Source organism: Saccopteryx leptura, chromosome 7, assembly GCF_036850995.1.
Source record: "Saccopteryx leptura isolate mSacLep1 chromosome 7, mSacLep1_pri_phased_curated, whole genome shotgun sequence".
In the NCBI taxonomy this organism is placed as follows: Eukaryota; Metazoa; Chordata; class Mammalia; order Chiroptera; family Emballonuridae; genus Saccopteryx; species Saccopteryx leptura.
The window spans coordinates 100,424,860-100,432,664 of NC_089509.1; the positions used below are offsets into that span (position 1 = coordinate 100,424,860).

At 40.3% G+C, this 7,805-nt stretch overlaps 1 non-coding gene across 1 annotated transcript; it reads right to left on the reverse strand.

The window, feature by feature from the left end:
• Positions 1–7,048: 7,048 nt before the first annotated feature.
• On the reverse strand, positions 7,049–7,124 carry TRNAT-AGU (transfer RNA threonine (anticodon AGU)). Its single transcript has one exon. It is a non-coding gene; the product is annotated as a tRNA-Thr (tRNA).
• Positions 7,125–7,805: the final 681 nt, after the last annotated feature.

The window sequence follows — 7,805 nt, forward strand, 5'->3', positions numbered from 1 at the left end:
ATATTATGCTCACTTTGTTAAAGATGGCACTGCCCACGTGGAAGCCCGTCACCCAGGTAATGATATTAGTTGCCCTTATGTGTGGAATAGGTGTAATTATATTAATGTGTGTTGGGGGTGGGCTGTGGGCAGGCAGGATCCTTGTAGCCTGGGGCGTGGTTTTAGGACTAAGCCTTTCCCACCCTTTTTGATGTGAGGTGGTACAATCCTATCATGCCTCAGATCAGTGACTTTGTATTAGAGCAGGGGTCCCCAAACTACGGCCCCGCAGGCCGCATGTGGCCCCCTGAGGCCATTTATCCGGCCCCTGCTGCACTTCCAGAAGGGGCACCTCTTTCATTGGTGGTCAGCATCCTCATCCTGTGCTCCTGGAGTACTGTATGTGGCAGCGCCGCAAAGCGCGACGTCACGTACAGCACTACTTCCGGTAACGTGGGACACACGCGTCACAGCTCTGGAAGCACGTCATATCACTTGTTACGGCTAGCAATGACAAATATGGAACTGGACATTGACCATCTCATTAGCCAAAAGCAGGCCCATAGTTCCCATTGAAATACTGATCAGTTTGTTGATTTAAATTTACTTGTTCTTTATTTTAAATATTGTATTTGTTCCCATTTTGTTTTTTACTTTAAAATAAGATATGTGCAGTGTGCATAGGGATTTATTCATAGTTTTTTTTTATAGTCCGGCCAGTGAACTAGCCCCCTGTGTAAAAAGTTTGGGGACCCCTGTATTAGAGACTTCCCTATTTTGTATATTGGATTAAAGGTTTTGGTTTCTACACTATAAAGTGAGGCAGACCAGGAGCTTGCTCTCTTAGTTTCTGAGACTAGCATTAGAGGAGACAGCAGAGAAAGGCCACGTGGAGGAGGCCAGGAGAAGCAGCCAAGATGGTGGAGTGCTGAGTGAGAAGCCAGTTTGTACAGAGTTTGTGCAGGGAGAAGGAAGGAGATGGGGAACAGAGGTGAATAAGGCTGGTGAGCTAGAAACTTTTGATCCTAGGAAACTCAGATAAGTCAGTAGCTTTGTGAGCACTGAATGAGTGGGTTTTGGAGCCCAGTGTGGGTTTTTACTTGCCCGCTGGGTGCAAGCTAGGATAAAAGATGATGGCCCACCAGTTCGTGGCTCTGTTGTTTCATTACAGTCTGTCCGAATCCAATGCGAACCTATATGGGCCAGGTGGCTGTGATGGTGGCCCTGGCTACTGGCTTTACAATGTGTATGTATTTATATTTGCACCTCTCTCTCTCACACCTCTCCTGAGTTGAATTCCTGTGTTCTTTTTATATTTGCCAAAAGTATAAAAAATAACATGCCCGAAAAGTATAAAATATATAGATAATTTTTTCCTTAATGGCTAAAAAGGTATGTTGGCAGAGGGTTTGTCTTTATCTTGAATGAATTATATCTTTAGAATCAATTGGTTCAAGGTGAAAATAATTATCATTTTTATATATTGAACCTACTATTTATTCCAGAAGCTCTGGGCTGATTTCCAACTTTGTCACTGACTCATTCACCAATTTTCCCCCACAGGATGCGAGGAAGTAATATGTTTGGGGCTATGAATATCCCTAAGGCATTACCCTACCTAACCCTAAGACACGGACTGAGTTTTCTGACACACAGGGAAGAGACTGGCTCTTGTATTTTTGTCATTCTCCCTAGAACAGGGGTCGAGAAATTTTTTGGCTAAGAGAGCTATGAATGCCACATATTTTAAAATGTAATTCTGTGAGAGCCATACAATGACCCATGTACGTTACGTATTATCCAATAAAAATTTGGAGTTGTTCTGGAGAACAGTTATGATTGGCTCCAGCCACCCGCAACCATGAACATGAACGGTAGGAAATGAATGGATTGTAATACATGAGAATGCTTTATATTTTTAACGTTATTATTTTTTTATTAAAGATTTGTCTGCGAGCCAGATGTAGCCATCAAAAGAGCCACATCTGGCTCATAAGCCATAGGTTCCCGACCCCTGCCCTAGAAGCTGAAACAATAAACCATTGTAAGGATAGGCTTAATCTCTTCCTTTTCTATGTAGCTATCTAGTCTACTGCTAAATAGTCTGTCCTCCTGCCTATAATTCAGTGCACTTATTTATTCTTTCAATAATGAGTGTATTTCTAAACATTTATATGTAGTGGAAAGCATATTGGAATTATGTACACATATAGGTTGAGAAGCTTACAGTCCATGGAACCGCTGAAAACCTGAACTGAAAAAAGTCTGTAAAAGATCTGTGTTATGACCTTGTAGGGTGACTGTTTGGGGCTAAAGTGTATCCATTCTCCATGACCCCCCCTCAATATTCATGTGTTCAAGTCCTAATCCCAGTACCTCAAAATATGACTGTATTTGAAGATAGAGTTTTTATTTATTTCTTTAAAATTTTCTTTTTTTTATAATTTTATTTTTAATGGGGCGACATCAATAAATCAGGATACATATATTCAAAGATAACAACTCCAGGTTATCTTGTCGTTCACTTATGTTGCATACCCATCACCCAAAGTCAGATTGTCCTCTGTCACCTTCTATCTAGTTTTCTTTGTGCCCCTCCCCCTCCCCCTTTCCCTCTCCCTCTCCCCCTCCCCCTGTAACCACCACACTCTTATCAATGTCTCTTAGTCTCACTTTTAAGTCCCACCTACATATGGAATAATGCAGTTCCTGTTTTTTTCTGATATTTCTTTAAAATTTTCTTTAACAATTAAATGTAATAGGGTGACAATGGTCCATAAGATTACACAGGTATCAGGTGTATATTTTCATGGCATGTGACCTGTCCATTGTGCTGTGTGCCCATCACCCAGAGTCAAACCATCCTTCATCACCGCGTGTTTGCTTCCCTTTACTTCCCACTACCCCCTCACCCCTTCCCTCTGGTAACCACCTCACTTTTATCTGTGTCTGGGAGTCTCCGTTTGATAGCCCACCTATGAGTGATTGATAGCCCACATAGGAGTGAAGTCATATAGTGCTTAGCTTTTTCTGACTGACTCATTTCACTAAGCATGATATTCTCAAGGTCCATCCATGTAGTTGTAGATGGCAATATAGCAACTCTTCTTTTAGCTGAGTAGTATTTCTATATGTATCACATCTTCTTTATCCAATCCCTATCAAAGGACACTTTGGTTGTTTGCATGCCTTGGATACTGTTAACAATGCTGTGATGAACATGGGGGTTGCATGTGTCTTTGCTTACAAACATTTTTTGATTTTTAAGGGATGGATGTCCAGTAGAGGGATTACTGGATCATATGATAACTTTATTCTTAATTTTTTGAGTAATCGCTATACTGTTTTCCATAGTGGTTGTACTAGTTTACAGTACCATCAGCAGTGAATGAGGGTTCCTTTTTGGAGACAGAGTCTTTAAAGAGGTAATTAATGTCATATGGGTGGGCATTTATCTAATCTAACTCATGTCCTTCTAAGAAGAGGAAATTTGAACACCCTGAGAGATACTAAGGATGTGCTCATGAAGACACAAAGAGATGACAGCCATTTGTAAGCTAATGAAAGAGGCCTCAGAAGAAGCCAAACCTGCCAACAGGTTTATCTTAGACTTTCAGCCTCCAGAACTGTGAGAAAGTTAATTACTGTTGTTTAAGCTACCCAGTCTGTGGTATTTTGCTTTGGTGGCCATAGCAGACTAACACTGTGAGTGGTATAGAATGAAAACTTGGTTTTGAACCAGTAAAATCTGAGTAGTCCCTTGAAGCACTAATAACCTCAGTTAAATTGAAGTCTCTGAAGACCAGCTTTCTCATTTGTAAATTGAGGAGAACAATAAACACCTATCAAGCTTATCCTGAGGATCAAATGAATGTATCATATATAAAGTGTTTAACATGAAGTAGGTATTTGAGAAATATTTTAGGGAGGTTGCTACCTACCAGAAGAAAGGTATGGGATTTTTAGTAAATTCGACTTGGGTTTGAAGCCAAACTCTGCCACTTAGCTAGGCGACGTTGGGCACATTACTAAAATCTCTAACCCCATAGATCCAGCATATAAAACACTTAGAATATATCATAATATACATGCTAGTATACATGTTAGTTAGTTAGTAGACATGTATGTCAACACATGTTAATTCTTCTTGCAGGTTTTCTTGGAGATTCAGACAGTTCCAATTCTTTCTGATTATCAGAATCCCAATGGACGGTGTGTCTGGCAGGGAGAGATGAAAGGTGGGGCTCTAACTGGGAAGGTGAGGTTGTGATCACATTATTTATTTTTTGGCCTTTTACCCTTGCTTCCTACATGATGAATAAACACCTTTCTGAAGAAGAAACAAGCAGACTGGGGAGTCAAAGGGGCAGCTTTACCACCACGTTGATACCATGCTCATTTATAACTTATCATAAAAGTGGCCATGTGAAATCTTGTTGCCAAATCCATAATTTCTTCATGGGAAGATGAGTGAAAGTAGGACTGAAATAAGGACTTCCTCCAAAAATGGATAAAAAATTACCATTAATTTCACCACCAAGAGATAATTATCATTAACTTGGTACAACTTTTCAGATATATGCCAGCTAATGGTACATGGGATATATATGTGTATTTCTAGTTAAAATTGTGTAAATACTTTTTATGTACCGTATTTGGTAACTACCTTTTTTCCCCACCTACTGTATTACTAGATCTTAACCTGTTTCCATGTTATTAAATAGTGCATCAATGTTTTAAATGACTGAATGGGATCTCACTGTTGAATGCATTGGAATTTTAAAACATCTTTTTTGTTAGCTATTTAGGTCTCACAAAACTTATTATTATTATTATTATTATTATTTTGTATTTTTCTGAAGCTGGAAACGGGGAGAGACAGACAGACTCCCGCATGCGCCCGACCGGAATCCACCCGGCACGCCCACCAGGGGCGACGCTCTGCCCACCAGGGGGCGATGCTCTGCCACGACCAGAGCCACTCTAGCGCCTGGGGCAGAGGCCAAGGAGCCATCCCCAGCGCCCGGGCCATCTTTGCTCCAATGGAGCCTTGGCTGCGGGAGGGGAAGAGAGAGACAGAGAGGAGGGGGGGGGGGTGGAGAAGCAAATGGGCGCTTCTCCTATGTGCCCTGGCTGGGAATCGAACCCGGGTCCCCCGCACGCCAGGCCGACACTCTACCACTGAGCCAACCGGCCAGGGCACAAAACTTATTTTTAAAAATCAAAATGTCACTTCTCTAGATGCCCACCTGAGTGAGGTCTCAGAAGTGTAGAGAGTAAGATAAAATAGCTTGAATGTGCAAATGTGAGCTTGTGGAAGTGGGGGAAGATGAAACATCTATTACGGTCCTGGGTACTGGGAGGGAAACAATTAAAGGGAAACATTGTGAGAAATGTATTTCCTCCTTAAATTTATTGAGACAAACCATTCTTTCAGGGACTAATGAAGCATCACTTTCCTACACAAAGATCTATACCTCATTGGGAATTATTGTGTTTGGGGCATCAACTAAAGACAATCTTGGACTCTGGTTCAATAGAAATAGAACAGTTTTCACAGAATCCTTTTCAGCCTTAGCCATTGGAAAGAGAGATGATTTCTGTGATTCTTTGTTGATGACTGTAAGAAAAATGATTACAATGCTCAATAGACATTTTATTTCTCATTAAAATCATAGATATACTTTAAAGATCATTTACATTTTTAGATATTGTAATTATCTATTCATTAGTGGTATAAGATATCCCTTCTATCCTCTCATTTCTTGTAATCATAAAACAAAAGTATCTTTCATGGGATCAAATGCTCAGCTAGGAAAATGTGTCATGCTTACCAGTTCAGCTCAGAAATACGTAAAAGGTGAAGTCTGTTTAGCTTCTCAGAACTTTTTCCTTTCCCTTACTCCCAGATCTGTGAGTCACCATTTTGTGTAAATAGTATTAAGAGTGAGAATTATTTCTTGACAAGTCACGTTGGTAGACAAACATCCCTATCACTCAAGGAGATGGCCCTTATCTCTTTCCTTGCTGGAAGAATGTCTCATAGTGGCGTTTAATCTAGTCCAGAATAATTCCTTTGTCTTCTCAGAGGTCGACTATACTGCTTTAAAGTGACTCATTTGAAAGAAAAGAGATGCTATTAATTTTCTTGGTTAATCAATGTTGGTAAATCCCATCAGTTTGGTTTTAGAAAGAGAAGCCCTAACAAACAATTTTATTAAGAGAAATGATTTAATATAATGACTTATGAAGAAAAATGTGTAGGTTAAAATATTTTTTTGAAATTAAGTGACTAGATAACATGCCATTTCACGGGAAGTATAAGCACAGGTTACCATAACAACGTCTTTTAATCTATTGAGAACACGTTTAGTCTAAAAATTTAATAGATTCCTGACTGTGAGACACATGCTTCAAAAAAGTACATTTATTATAAATCTACCGTGCCCACTTACCTTTTCCTAACCACATTTCCCCTCCAATAAGCAATCGTGTTTTAATCAACATCAGACCTCAAGAGATGTTTGCATCGACAATCTATTTGCCTTTAAGGTAGGAACGAGATTTTTAGTATTCACTATAGTGAAGCAACTTTCATTCTTGCTCTAAGATTTAATGGTTTTTTTTTATTGTCCCTTCTAACTAGCATACAACTGAGGGAATTTTATTCTCGTTTTTAAGCAGTATTTTTATTCCATTTCTCCCCAGTTCTTTCTTGTTTTTTTTGTTTTGTTTTGTTTTTTTTTTTTGTTTGTTTGTTTTTTTCATTTCTGAAGCTGGAAACGGGGAGAGACAGTCAGACAGACTCCCACATGCGCCCGACCGGGATCCACCCGGCACGCCCACCAGGGGCGATGCTCTGCCCACCAGGGGGCGATGCTCTGCCCATCCTGGGCGTCGCCATATTGCGACCAGAGCCACTCTAGCGCCTGAGGCAGAGGCCAAGGAGCCATCCCCAGCGCCCGGGCCATCTTTGCTCCAATGGAGCCTTGGCTGCGGGAGGGGAAGAGAGAGACAGAGAGGAAAGCGCAGCGGAGGGGTGGAGAAGCAAATGGGCGCTTCTCCTGTGTGCCCTGGCCGGGAATCGAACCCGGGTCCTCCGCACACTAGGCCGACGCTCTACCGCTGAGCCAACCGGCCAGGGCCACTCCCCAGTTCTTAATGATGATAGGCTTTATTTTCATCTGGCCTGACCTAGTTAGTTGTCGTATTTCATAGTTGCTTTGCACTGTGTAACATGACAGCAACAAATCTCTGAAGAAACTATTTCATCTCATGATGCTTTCAGAAGAGAGGTTGATAATAAAATGATTGTAGGTGCCTGCAGCATCTGTTAACAATACATTTCATTGACATGTTTGGGCAAACTAGACCTGGATTCCTGTAATTAGCAATGGTGACTAGCTGACAAGTAACAAGCAGACGAGGAAGAGAGCACAGTTTTATGTCCACATGCTTATATGATGAAGTGGCTGAAGGGTGGAGTGTGTATTTTGGTCAAGAGAATGTTTTAATAATATTTTCATTCCCATGTTGATTATAAGTGAACTATCCCAGAAATCTAAATATATTCAAATGTGAAGGTATCATTTGCTTTGCAAAGACTGATATTTTGTGTAAATATCTAATAAATAGTACGTGGATCTTCATTCTTATGAATTAAAAAAAGTAACCTTTACTCCCAAAGGAGCCCTACCAGGGAGAATTTATATGTACTCAATAGCAGGAATAAAAGATTCATTTGTACGAGGTAGAAAATAATTTTGTATTTTGAGGAATCATTTTTTTAAATGTTTAATTTTCCAAATACATTGCCAAAAAAAAAA